This window comes from Sapajus apella, unplaced genomic scaffold (genome assembly GCF_009761245.1).
Source record: "Sapajus apella isolate SASKATOON/1434 unplaced genomic scaffold, GSC_monkey_1.0 scaffold257, whole genome shotgun sequence".
NCBI lineage: Eukaryota > Metazoa > Chordata > Mammalia > Primates > Cebidae > Sapajus > Sapajus apella.
The window spans coordinates 1,361-22,521 of NW_022437197.1; the positions used below are offsets into that span (position 1 = coordinate 1,361).

General features: G+C 42.2%; 3 pseudogenes; all 3 read left to right on the forward strand.

Annotated features, from left to right (window-relative positions):
* Nucleotides 1–237: 237 nt before the first annotated feature.
* LOC116545305 lies at nucleotides 238–331 on the forward strand (annotated as a pseudogene).
* A 13,424-nt stretch (nucleotides 332–13,755) lies between these two features.
* LOC116545296 lies at nucleotides 13,756–15,704 on the forward strand (annotated as a pseudogene).
* LOC116545297 lies at nucleotides 15,433–16,635 on the forward strand (annotated as a pseudogene).
* The last annotated feature ends 4,526 nt before the right edge of the window (nucleotides 16,636–21,161 follow it).

Genomic DNA, 21,161 nt, shown 5'->3' on the forward strand with positions numbered 1-21,161 from the left:
TAAATTTAATCTAAATTTAATCTAAAATTATCTTGTAAAGTTCTTTACTTATTTATTATATATGCTAATAAAATTCATTCATTCATTTATTCATTCATTCATTCATTCCTGCTATGCCTATCAGAAGCATTAGCCCAAATAAGAATCGTGATCTTTTCTTATTTCACTTGAAAGCATTCATTTCCGGATGCACTGGTTAAAAAGTACCAATGTGCATTTTTTTTTAAGTCTCTTTTAATTCTTTTTTAATTCCTAAGTGTGACGATTGGGTTTCCACACTCAAACCTGAGTGTGAACCTTTTTACAACATCAGCACATTACCAGTCTGACGTTTAAAAATAAAGGTCAATTTCAGCCATCCTATTAATTTCACAAGATTTCAAATCTCCTTCCTTAAACCTTTTTACATCAGTACATTACCTGTCTGATGTTTAAAAATAAATTTCAATTTCAACTGTCCTATTAATTTTACAAGTCTTCAAATATGCTTCTAAAAGACTGAAAAATTGAAATACTGGCCTGCCTCATTATCATGAGATTTCTATTTGATATAATATCAACTTATCAATTTACATGAATGTTGTTGATTTTGAGATTCATGGCCTGTCACTATAATAGAACACTTTTTGATAAGGATAAGGTCAATATAAAAAGTATTTACTTTTAATGATTAAATTGGGATCTCTAATATCTTACCTTTGGGATACTTAGCAAATAATCACTTATATTATATACTATCTAAATGCACCAATTTAAACATTTTTAATTCCTTTATTTTCTTTTTTAGAATTTCAAAGCTTTCAGACACTGCTACCAAAAAAATCACAATAGATTTTTTACCTGGTTGTTACACATTATAAATGATCTCACAGTAAATCATTAATCACTGGGATGTACATTTTATAAGGACAGAGATATTTATCCAGTTTCTTCATTGTATTCCCCAGCACCTATTGCTGGCACATTATCAGCTTAAAATAACATGTGTTGTCAAATATCTGCAAGCTCCCGTTTTATCTTATGGAGACCACCATATTACTTCCACATTTAGAGCATACTGCTGATACGTGTAATCTCTTCTTGCTATTGCTTGATGCCATGAAAATATTAAGCATGATCTAAACAGCAATTCTAAATCACAAGTTCTTGACTTTCAAGTTATACAGTGATGTGTGGCAAATGGGTGGCAAGGGATCAACAGATTTTCGCATAAGGTGTGATCAACATAGATTCTCTTATGTTGTGTTAAGAAGGCAAGACTCAATATGAAGTCTGGATACACACACTGCTCTAGGGCTAGGGAGAAAGCCACTGATAGAAGACCGTCAGTCTGTGCATGAGAGTATTAAATTTTATATAAATAGCGCTACAGGGCTGATAACGAACGTTGCCATAATAAAGTAGTTAGAAGCAACCATCGTGAATCATAAAATAGCAGCTCACTTTTTGGTGTGCTGTGAGTAATTTATACTAATGAAAATTAAAATAGTCAAGTTCATGAACAATCATTCATGAATAATCATGATTGTTCCTAATACATTACTCTTGCCCTCACACTTCTAAGAAAAAAGCAGAAGACATACAACTAGTTTGCTGGAAACTACATATAACACAGTGAACAAGAGTGGGAATGTGTGTCATATGAATGCCACCTATCATGTCAAAGTAGGCTGACACTGCACATCTGAAGCAAGCAGCTCTGTACCACCTAGCAAATCCTAAATACGAATCCCTGTTCCATCTTTAACCAAGTAACTTCTGGCATTTATAACCTGTTTCTTAATATGAAAATAAGAATAATCCCTGTCTAGATTTGTAAATAATAAAATTTATAAAGAAAAAGAAAAGTAAACATATACTTCTGATCCTTTGATTGGCATGGTCTGCCTACCTGGCTGGCTGGACTGAGGAGGAGCAGGTTCAGAACCCACTGGGAAAGCTCCAATACAAGGTAAGACGACAAGTAAACAGGCCATTATTTAACAAATAAAACAGCCTTTTATAAAATATGCATTATACCACTTCACACACACCAAGATGCCTATAATCAAAATGACAGTAACGATTCACAAGAATGTAAAGAAACTGGAACCCCCACACATTGCTGGTGAGAATGTAAAATGATACAGTTACTTTGGAAGACAGTTCCTCAAAATGTTAGGCATAGTTATGATAGGAGCCAGTAATTCCACTCCTAGGTATACACACAGAAGAAGTAAAAACAAATCTACACAAAAGCTTCTACACAAATGTTCACCGCAGCATTATTCATAATTGCAAAAATGTGAAAACAACCCAAATGTCCATCAACAACAGAAAGAGAAATAAAATGTAGTATATCCATATAATGGAATAATATTTGGCAATTAATAAAAAATGCATAATGATATGCAAAGATAGATAAACCCTGACAACATGCTAATGAAAGAAATCAGACACAAAAGACCACAAATCGTCTGATTGCACTTACAGAAAATGTCTAGAATAGGCAAATCTATAGAGACAAAAAGTAGATGAGTGGTTGCTTAAGGCTGAGAGATTTGGGGAAAATAGGGAGTGACTGTGAATGGGTACAAGGTTTCTTTTTGTGATTAAAGTGTTACAGATTAGACAGTGGTGATAGTTGTACAACTGTGAATATATTAAAACCACTGAACTGTACACTTTAAATGGGTGAGTCCTATGGTATGTGAACTATATCTTGATAAAGCTATTAAAATATATTGTGCATTGTCTTTCAATAATTATAGCTTTCAACCATCAAATGACATGCCTTATCAAGATGAAGTATGGACATGTTGTCACCCCAGCAGCTACATTCCATATAGTTCACAAAGTCCTCTCACAGCCCCCAGTCCCCATGACCAAGAGTATTTCCCCAGGGCATTTCTGCCAGAGCTCCCAGAGAAGATGCTTTCTCTTCCTAGGATCACGGGTGGAGCTGGTTTCAACTGGGGCTGTTTCTGTGACAAGAGAGGATGGGCCAACACTCTAAGAAAAGCAGAATGAGAGAGGGAGTGGGGCAGTGGGATAAAGAAGGAGGGGGAAAGAGGAAGGTGAGAAAGGAGGAGACACAGAGGAAGAACACAGTAAGTATTGTTGGAGCATCTGCATCCAGCCATGCTGGCTAGTTTAAAGTGTGTTTCTGTAATTTGCTTTTAGGAGAGTCTTAATACGTTACTTCACTACAAACCCTTTCCTTACTTAACTGATAAACTTTCTGAGGATATATACACAAGTAAAACTAAATCCTGGGCCTTTTTTGTTTAATGAAAAGACATATGAAACACTGGAAAGAGCACACACAGCTCAGTGGTTAAATGAAGTCAGACAGACTTAGATTCAAATGTGAGTCCCAGGCTTACCTAAGTGACCTTGGGTACACACAATTTAACTTCCCCAAACCTTAGTTGCCACTTCCGTAAAATGGGAGCCCTAGGTTTGGTTTTCTTACCGACAGGCCACTGTCCACATTAAATGAAATAACTCATGGCAAGGTCTCAATACAGTACCTGGTACATGAAAACACAACAATATGACCCACTGTTATTAGTGGTAAACTCATGATTTATCACAGATATATTTAGAGCCCAAACAAGTATTGTTGTAAAGCAAAGATAGTATGAATAAGACTAGTAGGTAAGAGCCAGAGAAAACTGTACCATGCTTCACAAAAACATACTTCTTATTCATTTGGAGAGCATTATTTTTAAGACATGTTAGAAACTAAACTTAGTAATGGTAAACACGACAGCCAGAACCAAAAATGCTGATTCATAAAAAGCAATTATGGTTCTTAGCTAACCTTGCCCAAGACATACTTTGGTCAGAGTTATTTCTTCTTAGCCTTCAGTCTGCAATCACTTTTGGAAACCACTCTCCACTTGCAAATAGACAGCTTTAGACAACTATGTGGATTGCTAAGCTTTTTGTTCTTCTACAACACTGCATATTATTGCGTCCACATGAGAGAATTCCCTCCACTCATCTACTGCCCATAGATATCACTAACTTGGCTCAGGCACAAGTCCTCTCCAAAAGTGACCTTGTGATCACCCAGTTCTGAGTTCATTCATTCAACAAAGACTTACTGAGAACCTACTATGTGCAAGGTACTGTACTAGGTACCAGAGATGCAGAGAATAAAAGATACCTCTTCTCTGTGTTCTCATGAGGACCTGTGGCCTCCTCATCTCAACACTGACCACACTGATTTCAGATTTCCTAACTACTTCTCTGCAACCCCTACAGAGACTCTAAGCAACCTGAGGTCAGGGACCATGGCAAATCTGATTTGCACTGTATCACATTATTTTGAATAATACATCATGAAAAAAAGTAAAATAGAATGAGGTGCTAGCACAATACAGCCACAGTATGGCTATTTGTATGGTCAGAGACTCATGCAGAGCAAACTCTGAAGTGTGTAGAGACACAGACTTTACAGGTCACTGAGTCTCCCATCAGTGCTGAATATAGCCTGCCCCTGAGATCTCGGCTACATCTAGAGCTTGACCCAAAGTGTATGATACAGATATAAAATTACATGATACAAATATAAAATGTGCATTTATTTTTATAAACATATGTATTAGATTACCTTTTCATTGAAAATATGTCTATACAAGGTAAAGAAGAATAAAACTGCACACAGATTAGCTAAAATGGAATTTCTCAGATGAAATGCACCAATTCCAGAAAAAACACAAAATACAACTACTCATCCAATATGAATTTAAATAGCCCTATAACTGTTAAGAATACTGGCTTTGTAATTTAAAATCCCATAAACATCTCTAGGCCAGTGAGGTGCGGTGGCTCACACCTGTAATTCCGGGACTTTGGGAGGCTGAGGCGGGTGGATCACCTGAGGTCAGGAATTCAAGACCACTCTGGCAAACATGGTGAAACCCTTCTCTACTCAAAATACAAAATATTAGCTGGGCGTGGTAGTGGTAGTGGGCGCCTGTAATCCCAGCTACTCAGGGGGCTGAGGCAGGAGAATCCTTGAACCCAGGAGGAGGAGGCTGCAATGAGCCAAGGTAGTGCCACTGCACTCCAGCCTGGGCAACATGAGCAAAACTCCACCCCCCACCCCCCACCGAAAAAGAAAAAACAAAAAACTTGGCCCAGATGGTTTTACTGAAGAATTCTAACAAATTTTTTAGAAAGAATTAACACTGCCGGGCACGGTGGCTCACGCCTGTAATCCCAGCACTTTGGGAGGCCGAGGTGGGTGGATCACGAGGTCAAGAGATCGAGACCATCCTGATCAACACAGTGAAACCCCGTCTCTACTAAAGCTACAAAAAATTAGCTGGGCATGGTGGTGCGTGCCTGTAATCCCAGCTGCTCAGGAGGCTGAGGCAGGAGAATTGCCTGAACCCAGGAGGCGGAGGTTGCGGTGAGCCGAGATCGCGCCATTGCACTCCAGCCTGGGTAAAAAGAGCGAAACTCCGTCTCAAAAAAAAAAAAAAAAAAAAAAAAGAATTAACACTGGTCTTATACAATCCCTCCCAGAAAATAGAAGAGGAAGGAATACATCTCAATTCAATAAAGGGAGTGGTCTAGACTTAAGGAGACTAAGGAGAGTTTAGAACCAAATGCAACCTGTAATTCCAAACTAGATCCTGTTGTTAAACAGAATTTGATGAGATAACGAGTAAAGCTTAAATAAAGTGGAAGATGTGATGATAGAAATGTATTAATTTTCTAATGTTGATGGTCATTTTGATATTACACAGAAGACTGTCCTTAGGAAACGCCGCTAAAATATTTGGAAGCAATGGGTCATCAAGTCAGCAACTTATTAGCAAATGGTTCAGGGAAAAGCAAATGTTATCTGAATTGTACTGATAACCTTCCTGTAAATTTAATCTTGTTTGAAAACAAAGAAAAAACTATCTCTTAAAAATGTAAGAGGCTATCTTTATGATCTCAGGATACAGAAGAATTTCCTAAACTAGGTATAAAAACACTGCAATATGAATGTTATAAATTCAGTCACATGAAGATTAAGAACTTTATAAATGGAACATTATTCAGCTTTTCAACAGAAAAGAAATTCTGGCTTTTATGAGTCATATAACATATATCACATGTGACAACATGGATTAACCCTGAAGACGTGCTAACTCAGATATGCCACTCACAAAAAGACAAACGCTGTAAGTTTCCACTTCTATGAAGTATCTAGAATATTCAAATTCATAGAAACAAAAAACCAGCTGCTGGGCCTGGGTGAAATAGAGAGTTTATTAATTAATATACAGTTTCAGTTCTGTAAGATGAAAAAGTAGGCCAGGTGTGGTGGCTCATGCCTGTAATCCAAGCACTTTGGAGGCCAAGGCAGGTGGATCACCTGAGGTCAGGAGTTCAAGACCAGCCTGACCAACATGGTGAAACCCCGTCTTTATAATAATAATAAAAAAAAAAAAAAGTAGAGATCTAGTACTCGATGTTGTGAATGCATTCATCACTACTGAACTACTCAAAGATGGTTATGATGGCAAATTTCATGCTTATTACCACATATATATACACATTTGTGGATAACACTTGAAGAAAGAAAGGAAATGGTTAACACAATACTGCAGAAGTCTCTCCTCTCTGGGATGTGATCTGAAAAGGACACACAGGGAACTTTAAAAAAAATTTTTCCTTAAGTTCAAGTACAAATGGTTTTCATCATCCTCTAAAAGGATAAGCTCTTGCAAATCTAATTTTTAAAATCAAGTCCCCAGGAAAGGAAAGATGAGCCAGTACAAAAGCTCTAAAAATAAATAAAGAAGCCGGGCGCGGTGGCTCAAGCCTGTAATCCCAGCACTTTGGGAGGCCGAGGCAGGTGGATCACGAGGTCAAGAGATCGAGACCATCCCGGTCAACATGGTGAAACCCCGTCTCTACTAAAAATACAAAAAACATTAGCTGGGCATGGTGGTGCGTGCCTGTAATCCCAGCTACTCAGGAGGCTGAGGCAGGAAAATTGCCTGAACCCAGGAGGCGGAGGTTGCGGTGAGCCGAGATCGCGGCCATTGCACTACAGCCTGGGTAACATGAGTGAAACTCCGTCTCAAAAAAAAAAAAAAAATCTATGCATTTCTCTATATATGTTATACTTCAATTACAATTGTTTTAAAATATATGATTGCCCAATGAATACTCTAATGACCTAAAAAGTACCCATTGAATTTGGTGGTAGAAAACACTAACATTTCATTTGCTCTGGAATCTGCAATTTGGACACGGTCAGCATGGACACTTCATTACTTCTCTATTTGCCAGTAGTCAGCCACTGGTATTATCTAAAGGCTTACTCACTCACATGTCAGATGGTGAATGCTGGCTGTCACCTGAGACTTTAGCTGAGCCTGTAGGTTCAAGCACCAACACAAGGCATCTCTATGTGTCCCGAGATTCCTCATGATATGGTGGCTGTGTTACAAAAACTTTATATTCAGTGTGGCTCTAATTCTGTTTCAATATACACACACATTCTTAAAACATTAACAGAAGTTTTCCCTGGAGTGAAGGAAAATGAGTGATTTTTAAACTTTTATAGTTATACATTCTTATTTTATAAATTTTACATCATAAACATGTATTACTTTCTAAATCAGATGAAAAAAATTGAGTTCCCTATTAGCGTGCATAATACACTAGCGTAAACACAAATGAAATTGAAAATGCAAAAATGTCAAACATATTTACATTATAAAAAAAAAGAATCCGCTCACAAACAGCAAAAACGTTATGAAATACTTGATTGCTTCTGCCTTACTTTCCCACCCTCCCCATCAGAGACAGAGTTTCACTCCCGTTGCCCAGGCTGGAATGCAATCCGCTCACTGCCACCTCTGCCTCCTGGGTTCAGGCGATTCTCCTGCCTCAGCCTCCTGAGTAGCTGGAATTACAGGCATGCACCACCATGCCCGGCTAATTTTTGTATTTCTAGTAAAGACAGGGTTTCACCATTTTGGTCAGGCTGGTCTTGAACTCCTGACCTCAGGTGATTCACCTCCCCCAGCCTCCCAAAGTGCTGGGATTACAGGCGTGAGCCACCTCACCCAGCCCACCTTACCTTTCAAGTTACAGATGAACTGAACATCAGCACATCAGAATCTAACAAAGAACACAAATATGCTCAATGGTATCTGATGTCTTCTAAATAACACATCTGGCCCTTTTCATGGCACAGCTCTCCCTTAGTCCAATTCCTTCCTCAAAACCTTCTCTCCATATTTTCCTTTAATCAAAATCACCTACTAAACATTACCCTAGAAATAAAATCATCTGGAAAGCAAAGCCTACAAAGGCAAACCTCAGATGCTAGATACTTCCTATCTTACAGCATGGTGTAACCTCACTTGATAATAGAGCTTTTACTAAGAATTAAGGCCTACTGAACAAATACTACGGCTACCTCAAGGTCACTCTGGAATTCTCAGTAATGATGAAACAATACAGAAGTCAACGGCAAGATCTTTTGCTCCTTTTCCTTCCCTGGCCTCAGCGTTATTGCAAAACACTCCCTCCCTTCTGCTACCTGGCCCCGCAAGGCACGTTCTTACACTCCATACAGATGAATAATTTCTATCATCTCATAAATTCTATACTTACTCTAGTAAAAAGTTAACTGTTTTTGTTACACTAAAGTCCTTTTCTTCATCTGACATTAAACAACTACTTCTATAATTTTCTAATTTTTCAAAACACTGTTAATTTGCACATACCAACTTAACATACCTATAAGTTGTATTTTTGCACTTTTCATTTCCTGTTTTGCCTTTTTCCTGCCGACTCACACTATTTGATTACAAGTTCCTAAGCTTTTTCTCAACCTGGACTATTTACATTATAAAAATGTCCCATGTTCTCTAAAATGCTCAATTTTAAAATGATACTTAAATGATTTTATTCATCCAATTTTACAATGAGTTTTTCGTTATTTCAAGAACTTCATCAACAAGCAAGTCAGTTCTTAGGTGCTTCAAAGAAACAATTATCAGCATGCAAAGTTAAGGCTTATGTAGTATTAATCAAATATTCTCAAGACTTGCCCAAATAGAAAACAACTGTAAATATACTCATGTGTTGCTTAATAATGGGGGTACATTCTTAAAAATGCATCATTAGACAATTCACTGTGGACATCACAGTGGACTTACACAAACCTAGACAGTCTAGCCTCCTACACATGCACCTAGATGGTACAGTCTACTACTCCTAGGTTACAGACCTATATAGCAGCTTACTGTAATGAATACTGTTGTACGTGTGTATCTAAACATAGAAAAGGTACTGTAAAAATACAGCATGAAAGATAAAAAATGGTATACCTATATAGGGCACTCACCATGAATGGAGACTGCAGGACTAAAAGTTGTTCTGGGTAAGTGGGTGGTGAACGAATGTTAAGGTCTAAGACATTGCTCTACACCACTATTGACTTTATAAAGACTTTCCACTTAGGCTACCCTGAAAAGTTCTTCTTTCTTCAGTTAACCTTGGCTTACTGTAACTTTTTTTATTTTACAAACTTTTAAACTCTTCTATAATTGCACTTAGCTTAAAACGCACATTGTACATATCCTAATTCTATAAGCTTTGTTCCATTTTTAATTTTAAAACTTTTTGTTAAAAACTAAGACACAAACACCCACTAGCCTAGGCCTACACAGGGTCCAGGTCATGCACATCACTGTCTTCCACCTCCAATCTCGTTCCACGGAAAGGTTTTCAGGGGCAACAACACGCATGTAGCTGTCACCTGCTATTATGACACTGCCTTCTTCTGGAATATTTCCTGAAAGACCCGCCTCAGGCTGTTGTATAGTGAACTTTTTAATCAACAGAAGTACACACTAAAACAATGATAAAATGGGTAGAAAATACACAAACCAATGATGTATTTAACGTTATCAACTTTTATGTACTGTACATAATTGCATATGCTACTTTTACGGGGACCGGCTGCACAGTAAGTTTGTTTACACAAGCATCACCACAAAAACATGAGTAACTAAGGAATTGTGAATATTACAGCTTCACTAGGCAATGGGAATTTTTCAGCTCCCTTATAATCCGTGGGACCAAAATCATGTATGAGCTCTGATGACCTCACTGGCACTATGCAGTACATAACTGTGCTACACAAATTAGGCCATACATGGCTGTACAAACTTATAGTAGTCCCAAGATATAAACTCAAGACCTTCAGCTAAACAAAGAAAGACATGGCAAAAAGTTTTAAGTCCTGTCTCCTTCCCATGATTCTCCTGATTCTCCTGATTAGTTCAGTACTGAAAAGAACTTTCTCTGGTTGCTGAGATGTTTAAATGAGTTCATTACTATGAAATCACTTTTAAAAAGTTATAAGCATTACATAAATTAAAAGGTATTATTAGCATAACAAAATATTTCTGCATGGGAGGGAGGGGTAAGCCTATGGCAGACACGGGGTTCAAAGAAAGGACACAAAGGGGGAAGAGAAAGAGAGAATGTGAACACATGCCGGTCTCCCTAAAAGAAATGTAATAAATGCATATGGCTCTCTCCCTTGCTCCTCATCAGCAATATGTTTTTTTTTACAGACACCTACCCTGCATTTGCTGACACACTGGCAGCAGCCTGTTTAAATCAGGAGTGTGACATGCTACACTGCATGTCAGGGTGGAAAACAGCAATGATCTTCGACAGCGCTGAGAAGATGAAAAACACTAAATTCTGATCAATTTATTAATCAACAGAGAATAGTATTTTCTTCAAATACACGATTAATTTCACTACCAATACTTTATTCACAGGATACACATTATAACTGCTGTTAAAGATAGCTGGGGATGGCCGCAATAAGAGACTTCAACAGAAGGCAGAATTATTTATTTTCTTCTATTTAATTATTTTTTATTTGACACTCGTTCCACATAAGTTTATTTAAAAGAGTAAAGCGCAAGGCAGCCTGTACCCTAATGTCAGGTTTTCAGCTTTCTGCTAGGAAAAGCAGTCTGGATAAGAGAGAATCTGATGCGCACATTCCAGCTAAGGACAGTGAACCAGTATCCCTTGTAAAGTACAAACTCTTACTTCTAGGTTAAGTACGCTACAAACAATCTTAAGCGAAATTTCCAAAGTCAACTACCTTTAGCTTGGGGCTAGAGCAATCACCTAACTCTACCTCCCACACCTGGCATCAACAACGTCCTTAAATCTTACCTGAATTCTCCCAACAAAATAGTTCCAAACTTTCTTTGCTGAATAAAAATGGCGCTGCTTTTCCCGTCACAATATTGTTGATTTCTCAGTAATCCTTAGGCCATTTAACCATCAAACTCAATTGGCCTCATTTAAATACCACTCTTCCCTTAACACTGCCAAGTGCTTTTTTGAGGGTTGGGCCAGGAGAAAGGGTGGCTGCTTCAATCTACAAGGCTGCAGCTTTCTCAGCTAGAAGCCTGGGGATAACTCCCGCTCACTTTTCTTCATAACCTCTGCCTTCCCCGAAACTGTTGCCTCTGTCTCCCTTAAGCCACACTCCAATGCAAACTGTTCCCAAAGTGCAGTAGCACTTAAGCTTCTCTGTGCCCCTCGCACCCAGCGACGCCATCTCTAATGCACCGTTCACACCTAGACCCACGCATCAGCCTTTCCGGGGGTCGCTCAGAGCCACCCCCCAGGCAGGCACCACCACGCCCGACTTCGGGAGCACACCCTTCCGCTCCGTCTACAACCGAGCCTGTGCACCCGAAGGGACCCAACCGCCGAGTCCCAGCCCCACTGCAGCGGAGGGCAGGGACCAACACGCACACCCTCAAGTCTACATGAAGACCCTCCCCGGGGCTGTCGCCAGCACCAACGCCCGGACCACCCCGGCCCCGGGCGGCGGATGGGAGTCTGGGGCGCACGCCGCGGAGGCAGGGAGGAGGCCGGCGGGAGCGCGAGGTCACCGGGACAGACTTGTCTTCCCCTCAGTTGCAGGGGCGGCAGGCCCCAGTCTCCACCCCCGTCCCAGGCCGACGGTCTGGCGGCACCATGGCCGCAAAGGGCGGCGAGGGCGCGTGCCCGACGCCTTGGTGCCTCGAGGTACCTGAACCCAGCTGGTGGCAGCTGCACCGCATCGCCGAGGGACCGCGGCAGGGTGGAGTCCGTGGTACTGGCGGTGCCGGAGGACGACAGAAAGGCTTAGACTAGGGACTGCTCTCAACTTTGCGCCCGGCCGCCTCTGCGCTCGCTGCCAGTGACCACTCCCCCGCCTCCGATTTCCAGCAACTCCCAACGCTGGTTCCCTACCTTGGGTACGCAGGCGCCGACGGCCGCCCACGGCACAATCGCGCGTGGAACCCTGACGCGGCAGCCAATCAGAGAGCGCCGGCGACACCACGTCCCTCCCCCGTGCGGGGGGGCGGGGCGAAGGGAGGAGGCTCCGGCGAAGGCTGTAGCCTGAGGGTGCCTCGTGGGCGTACTGAGATGCCTTTCCCGGGTGGGACTTTAGAAGGGCGTCTTTGCCCCCTCACCCCTCCCTTTGTCCTCCCTGGAATGTCACGGCCATCCACCTCTCTCTAGGAGGGACAGCAGGCAACCTAGGGGTGGGCAGTGGCCCCAGGACAAACGAGCGAAGTGAGGGACGTCCCAAGCATTGCTGGGGACATTGGGAACCAAGCTTGGGCCTGGGAGGAGGGCTGTAAACCAAACCTAGCTGCAGAGCCCCTTTGTCTCCTAAACTGCTGTGTAAACGCCCAGTTGAGAACAATCCCGTGGTCTGACCCTTTCAGTCCCCCTCCAGCCGCACCTGGGCCTTCCAGGTGGAGAAAGGTGTTCCTGGGTTGGAAGCCTGTGGTTGCAGGGAGACCGACTCAACCTTTGTTGTGTTAAAGTTTAGTTTTTGGTGTTTTTTTTTTTTTTTGATCAACTGTTTTATAAACCTTTATTGCAAAGGCTACAAACTTTATATTGCCACCGCATTTCTTATGTTTAAAGTGGTTGTAGGGTGCCGGGCACGGTGGCTCAAGCCTGTAATCCCAGCACTGTGGGAGGCCGAGGCGGGTGGATCACGAGGTCAAGAGATCGAGACCATCCTGTTCAACATGGTGAAACCCCGTCTCTACTAAAAATACAAAAAATTAGCTGGGCATGGTGGCACGTGCCTGTAATCCCAGCGACTCAGGAGGCTGGGGCAGGAGAATTGCCTGAACCTGGGAGGCAGAGGTTGCGGTGAGCCGAGATCGCGCCATTGCACTCCAGCCTGGGTAACAAGAGCGAAACTCCATCTCAGAAAAAAAAAATAAATAAAGTGGTTGTAGGGAAGTAACCTTGGATACAAAACTACTATACTGTTGAATCTTGCCCGGGCCTGTTGTAAAATATTTTTTGTACAATGGAGGTAGAGTGGATAGGTCAATAATTTAAACCTCACAGGCCTTGATTGGTGTCAGCACACCTTTTTTCATTCAGATTCTAGCAGACCTAGAAATAAACTACAAATACTAGATTTAGGCTCAGGGATGGCATTTAATACATTTAAAATTTTTGGTTTTCAGTTTTCCCATATATTCCTTTACAAATGTAAAATGTGCATCTGATGTCTCTTCCCTCAAATAATTGTGTTCTAAAAATATCTACTGAGAGTCAAATGGTGAAAACCAGATGATGGAAAGAGAAACGCAACATCCTTTTCATCAGTTTTACCTGAATTTCCTCATACCAGCCTAAGCATCCTACTTTTCTATAAAACATTATAGAAAATCAAAAAAATAATCAATGGCTTCCCCAATTTCAAACATTCAACTTAATGGAGACAAAACATCTCTTACTTTTACATTTAATGAAGACAGAGCATTTGAACAGGTATGCAGACATGGTTTTACTACACATTTGCTGTTAACCTTATTTTTTTAAGGGGGTGATGGTGGGGAAGATACAGAGGTCGGGCTAGCCCAGTGCTCGGGAGTTACAGCTCTCAAACACCCTGGCCTCTGCAGAGCATCGCTGCAGCCATTGAAGACTGTCTCTACCAGCCTTTTGCCTTTCAAAACTGTAATATGGGCATGGGTCTGAGACATAAGCTTCAGGCCAATGGGCTTTTATGGGCTGTTTAAGAACCAGTACTAAGGATGCATTCTTTATGTTTTTCCTTCTAAAAATGTGACACAAATAAAAATGTGACACAAAAGAATAATTTACACCAATTGCTTTTTATTATTGAGTTTCAGAAACCTTTCACAAGATGGTAAAAACAAAACAAAAACCTTTACAACCACAGCTAATGTAATTTTTTCCATTGTTCCCAGTCAGCTCCAAACCCATTGTGTGCAAAGCCCATTTTTTCCATGCATCTAAAATGATAGATACAGGCTATCAAATTCTTTATTCTATTTGTAGCAGCTTATGCAGGTGCAGCCAAACACAAAGCTTTAGGACAAATTGTACAAACTTTACAATGTGGGATTTAAATTTAAAATATGAAACATGAAAATCTACACAAAACTGATAAAAATCGAGCACAGATACCAGGATTGAAAGTTATAATCCATGTGTGAAAGGGAGTCTTGTTTCCTTTCAAGTGCTTTATTCTGCTATGGAACAGTCGAAATGAGGATGTAAAGCCTTGTGGTTAGTTTAAATTATACACTCTGTAGATACTATACCAATTTTAAAAGTTACACGTAGACCAACAGATGTCCCTCAGTTCATCTGGATTGATAAGACACTCCAGCTAGATCTCTGAGAACAAATCAAGTGGTGAGGAAGCCCAGAGCTTCCCAGGAGCTGGCCGGCGATGCCCCTCCACCCCGCGCGCCGCCACCACCGCCGCGCCCAGTACCCCAGGCAACGCTCCCTGTGGTTGAAGAGCAGCCGCAGCTGCAGCCGCCGCCCTCGGCCATACCTCCCTACCCTCTGCCCTACAGCCCGTCCCCTAGCCTGCCTGTGGGCCCCACTGCCCATGGAGCCCTGCCACTCGCCCCTTTCCCGATGGTGTACCAGCCCTCCTTCTGGGCCCCACTTACCTGGCAGCCCAGCCTGGACCCAGGGCTGCTGCGGGTTACTCCTGATCCCCACAGAGGAGCACGCCGCCCCGGCCGGGCTATCCCGGGACCCCGACTGGTGCTTCTGGGCTGGGGTACCCCGTGGCGGAAGTCAGGGTCCCCAGTCCTGGTTATCTTCAACAGTCCCCATACCCCGAAGCAGGAGGAAAATCTCCATACCCAATACAGCCCCAGGTCCCTGGCTTCCCAGGCTAGCCCTAGCCCTCCATGCCCCCACAGCCCCCTTATCCCCCCGGGCCTGCCCCTCCGTATGGGTTTCCACAGCCCCAGGGGCCTGCGTGGCCTGGGTATTAGACACACTCCTGGCCCTCGGCCCCTCCCTAGTCCCACCCATGCTCAACCTTTGGCCCAGCCATTGCCGAGATTCCAGGGTCCACTGGACGTGGCGTTGATGCTCCCTATGGACTTGCGTCGGTACACAGAGGCCTTGGAGGGACCAGGCCCTGGGCTGTGTGACTGGTCACAGCACTTGCCAGCTTTTTGACTGGAGGTCCTCCTGGAAGCCCCCCCTTTCAGTGCCTGGCTGTGGGTGCTAGCCAGGCAGGAGCCCAGCACCTCTCAGGTGTCTGTGAGTGAGTGAGTGCATACAATTATGAGCATCTGCTTGTGGCTGCACTCAGGGCCATCTGAACCCAGTGTAGAGGTATCCAGTCCTGGGTCTCCAGTCCCCTCTGTCTCTCCTGGGGTTTGGCGCATTGGTCGTGGAGCCTCATGCTGAGGGGTGCGGCTGTTGGCATCTGTCCAGTCCATTGAAGGCTGGCCTTCCCATGCACTGCGGCAGGGGTTGGATTGGAGGGAGAGAACAGAGCTGGGAAAAACAACAGGTTTGAGTCCTATAAAGCCCTAATTTCACTCTGGTAGCAGATGTCAGACAAGCTTGTCCTGTGTCCTGTTTGAGTGGGGGCAGCGCCAGTGCAGCATGAGGGCAGGGGGTTGTGAAGGTTGCCCCCGGACCTGGCTTGCCCTCGTTGGAGAAGCCAGGGCGCTGCCTTGGACCCTCTGGCCTCAGGGAAGGGGGCAGCTGTAGACCTGGAGATTGTGGTCACACTGGGGCTTGTTTAGGAGTGGAGGGCCAGGTCACCTCCCCAGCCATCCTTCTCTCCTCTGGGGCCCTCCACTTCATGGTGACTTTGCCTGAGGCCCACACATCCATCCGCTCCTTTAGTGCCTTGATTCTCATTCACAAGCAGCCCTTCCCTTCACCCCCCCTCCCCTCACTCCTTTGATGGAATCCTCCCCCCACCCAGTGTCCATCCTCAGACAGACATCAAAAGAGGCCCTACCCTAACTTCCCAAATGGTGCTTTTAAAAAACACCATCTCTACATTAGGGGCGGTTGCTTCACACCTCCCTCATCTTCAGAATGTAAAGGGCGGGGGTTATGACTCTGTTTAATACACAGCCCCCTGCCCTGGGGGTTTTGGGCAGGTTCAGTAATAAGGAGGGAGACAATAGACAAAGGGGGTGTGCTGAGTGTTAACTTGGTTGTTCCAGAGGTAAACCAGGTCTCAGGGAAGAGCCTGGAGCTGCTATTGCTTAGGAAGTTGTACGTGCCTTGAAACGTCCACTACCTGAGAACCCAGCATCTGGTGGGCCTGGGCATCTGGGGCCAAGGAGGGCTCTTGACCTTCTGGTGCCTGCCTCTCCCTGGCCTGCCTGGTGCCATCTGAGTGACACTATGTCAGCGCTGCTGGTTCCTTACCAAATGTGCTTGCTTCTCCTAAGTTAGTTAAAAAGAGACATCACTAATGGACTCTACTGGTTTGAGTGCTTCTGAGCTGGACGACGCATCGCCTGTATGTTTGCGTAATTAATTGCCATAATAAACTTCGATGAGTCACAAAAAAAAAAAAAAAAAGCCACTCTTACTGACTGTCCTGCCTTCCTCCTCAAAGAGTCGGTTTCTACTCAGCCCTTAACCCCCTGAGCACAGTCACCCTCAGACTTTTGAATTCTGCGTGTCCACATACCTTCTGGGTGTTGAGGGAGGGTGATATATATGTATTATTCATTTGCCCCAAACTTCATAAAAGTAATCCTTTTGAGCTCTTTGAAAATGCAACATCAACTTTTGTTCAGCAGACTTTTAGAAGAGGAATGCCACAGGAGGGTTCCTAATTCCCCTTGGGAGCTCAAGACTTAAGGGTTTGGCAGTTTGTAATTCGGATAAAAATAGTGTTTACTGGGAGTTTAACCACCTGTTTTAATATTTTTGGTAGAACAGCTCAATAATCCTCACAATTACGCTGTGAGATAGATACCGTTACACACCATCTTTCAAATAAATTGAGGCACAGAAAAGTTATGTAATTTGCCCAAGAACACACAACTAAGTAGATTGGAATCCAAGTAACCTACCTCCAGAGCTGACCTTGCCACTAGACCTTTGTCTTCCTCACACCTAAAGCCACTCCAGAAATTCCCATCGGCTAGCAGTTATACCATTTGCTTTATGACTAGTCCGGGATCTTGAATAATAGGACAGCACAGGTAAGAAGAATACACCCACTTTGGTAAATCGGTCCGTGGGCGTTAGTTTCTTTGCAAACGAGGCAGTTGAACTAATCAATGCACTCCCTTTCTGCCTAAAATTGAGTGGTCAATGTAATCTTAGTTTGGTAGATTCTCCACTGAAACTGAATGGAGGATGGAAGGAAGAACAAGAAAAAAACCTGGACCCTCTGTCAACCTGGGGAAGTATTCCAGTGGGAACTGTAATCAATTGGAGAGCAACCTGTTGGGTTAGGTTCTTATTAAAGAATATTAATCCAAAAATCTAGATTTCTCTATTAATACAGTATTAGAAAACAAGATTTTTTCATTTTCTTCACTTTGGAAACGTGCAGAGGAAGCATACAGCTGGCAGAGCATACAAACTGAAGGAAAAATTGAAATACCATTTTAAACCATTAAAGATGCGTGTCGGGAACATACTGCAACCTGGGGTAGGCAGCATGGAGATACAGTCTCTGTGTGCCACCACGCCCCGCTAACTTTTGTACTTTTTGTAGTACCAATAATGTCTACAAAAGGAGTTTCCTTAGGCTGAATTTTTATTTTAGTCATACATGACTGAACATAGCCTATATCTGCGCTAACTTCACCTAAAAGCCTTAACAGAGTTTTGTGTTTACAGAAGTAAATAGGGTAACAGCTGGTTTTGATCTATTTTGAGCTTCTACAAACTACACAGTAGGAAAGGATTTCAAAAGAACAAGCAGTAATTATATAAAGATTTTCATGGATGAAAGTTAAGCAAATGAATGTATAACTTATTTGGATTACGGTATTACTTTGTGGCACATTTAAAATTATTACTCTGATTGATGATTTTGAAAATTTCAGGCACCGTTAGACTCCGTCCTTCTGGACAGTATTTCTCTAATTCTATACATATTTATCTTTTTTTGCTTACCGGCCACCTGTTAATCAATTAAACAATACTACAGGCCCGGCGTGGTGGCTCACGCCTGTAATCCAAGCACTTTGGAGGCCAAGGCAGGTGGATCACCTGAGGTCGGGAGTTCAAGACCAGCCTGACCAAAATGGTCAAACCCCATCTTTAAAAAATAAAAAATAAATAAAAATAAAAACAATACTACATTATTCTAGGACAGGAGCCAGGAACTTTGGCCTTATGGCATAAAACTACTCTATTACTCTTTGTGTAAAATATATTCCACTGCTGGTTCCTAGATACTTATGTCGGAGAGTACTTAAGATTGTTCCCTTTGCAGTTGCTTGAGTGTCTTTGAAAAATAAAAGAAAAAATCAACTCATGTATATCTGTTACAACCCAATGAGAGAGTGGGTCTCCGTGGGGTTCCAGGACCATCTTTATTAGAATCACTCAGGATGCTTATTGAAAACCCAGATTCCTGGGCAATAGTCAACTCATGAAAGCATCAGAACGTGCTATGTCAGAGCCCTACAATCTGCCTTTTATCAGTATTCATGGGTAATCCCTAAGTACACCACGAAGTTTAAGAATCATTGCCATGGGGCCGGACGCAGTGGCTCACGCCTGTAATCCCAGCACTTTGGGAGGCCGAGGCGGGTGGATCACGAGGTCAAGAGATCGAGACCATCCTGGTCAACATGGTGAAACCCCGTCTCTACTAAAAATACAAAAAATTAGCTGGGCATGGTGGTGCGTGCCTGTAATCCCAGCTACTCAGGAGGCTGAGGCAGGAGAATTGCCTGAACCCAGGAGGCGGAGGTTGTGGTGAGCCGAGATCGTGCCATTGCACTCCAGCCTGGGTAACATGAGTGAAACTCCGTCTCAAAAAAAAAAAAAAAAAAAAAAGAAAAAAAAAAGAGAATCATTGCCATGGGCGTTTAACACCTCTCATTTTGTTAAGAACTTCATTATAATTCAGCAAATGCAAAAATAATTCACATACGCTGATTCTTATACCAGAACAAGTAATGTAATTAGGTTTTATTCTGTGTTTCTAATTTACAAATAATAAATCCACACTTTTCCTATGCTAAATGTGAAGTAAATTCACTAACATTAAATCAGCACTAGTAACTATGACAAATAACATTACTAGACCCACTTTATCATTGAAATAAAATAAACATCAAATGCCCAGGGCCCTTATTGATTGTATCTGTGTAATGAAGATATAAATACTCCTGTATATTTCTGAGTAACCATAGTTTCTTACAAATCATAGTTTGTAAGATCTGTGTAGATCTGTGTCCTAGTCGGCACAGATCTAAGCCAGCAGAAAGTTATTTGCCCCCTCCTTCAGAAAAATCAGGTGGAATGCTTTAAACACCTGGCATTTGAAATTGTGTCATGTAGTTGTGTTATGTTTACTGATTTGCTGTCTGCATCCTGACCCACAAAGTGAGAACTGTATGAGTGCAGGAGCTCTGTCTACCACTGAAGCACCAGCACCTAAAATAGTGCCTAGTGGATACAGGTGCTTCACAAATATTTATTAAATAAACAAAAAGAAAAGGAATCGTCCCACATTAAGACAGTGCATAGTATAAAAATTTCACCCTAAATCATCAATAAATCTTTGAAACCACAGTATTTATTTTCAATACATAGTCATTTAATTGTGTCACTTTGTTTTATTAGCTGAAGTTTGTAGCATCATACTGCCCTTTTACGCTATTTGGTGCCTGGAAAATATGCAGCAAAGGCTTTTCTTTCCTTCTTGTCCCCTAACATATCTGGGGCTTAGTGGGGAGACAGGAAGGGAATAATGTTCATGGGTCTTCACTGCTGTATTGCTCTCATAGCTCAAAGGCTGCATTAGAATCATCACATCCTTCCTGAAATATGTTGCCAGCCTGTCCTTGGAAGCAGAGCTCTGATAACTTTGTCTTAAAGAGTGTCTAATGCACTGGACATTTATTTAAGATTGCTTATGTGCTAATAATGAGACATTCAACACAGTGCCCAATTCCCTATATTTAAACTTATCTGTTAGGTCACCTTTACAACAAAACATTTATATTGTTTTCCTTTTATGCTTCTTTCCTTAAGAAACTGTGGAAAAACTCAGAAAGAAAATTTAAAACATTTTAAGATTGCAAAAGTGTAGTTAACCTTTTGAGAATGCTGCAATGTCAAGCAATGTATTTACAAAGCAATGCTGGCATTTTTAAAACAGATACATTCAATAAGTTTATTTCATTGTATTATCTCTGAGATACGAGTTATTTATTTTTCTTTTTTTTTTCTTTTCTTTTGAGATGGTGTTTCACTCTTCTTGCCCAGGCTAGAGGGCAATGTCATGATCTCGGCTCACCACAACCTCTGTCTCCCGGGTTTAAGCAATTCTCCTGCCTTAAACTGGGATTCCAGGCATGGGATTCCATGGCATGCACCACCAAGCCTGGTTAATTAAATAGATAGATAGATAGATAGGTAGATAGATAGATAGATAGATAGATTTTTTAAGATAGGGTTTCACCATGATGGCCAGGCTGGTCTTGAACTCCTGACCTCAGGTGATCCACCCACCTCGGCCTCCCAAAGTGCTAGGATTACAGGTGAGAGCCGCCACGCCTGGCCTAATTTTATATCTTTAGTAGAGGCAGGGTTTCTTCTTGTTGATCAGGCTTGTCTCGAACTACCGGCCTCAGGTAATCCGC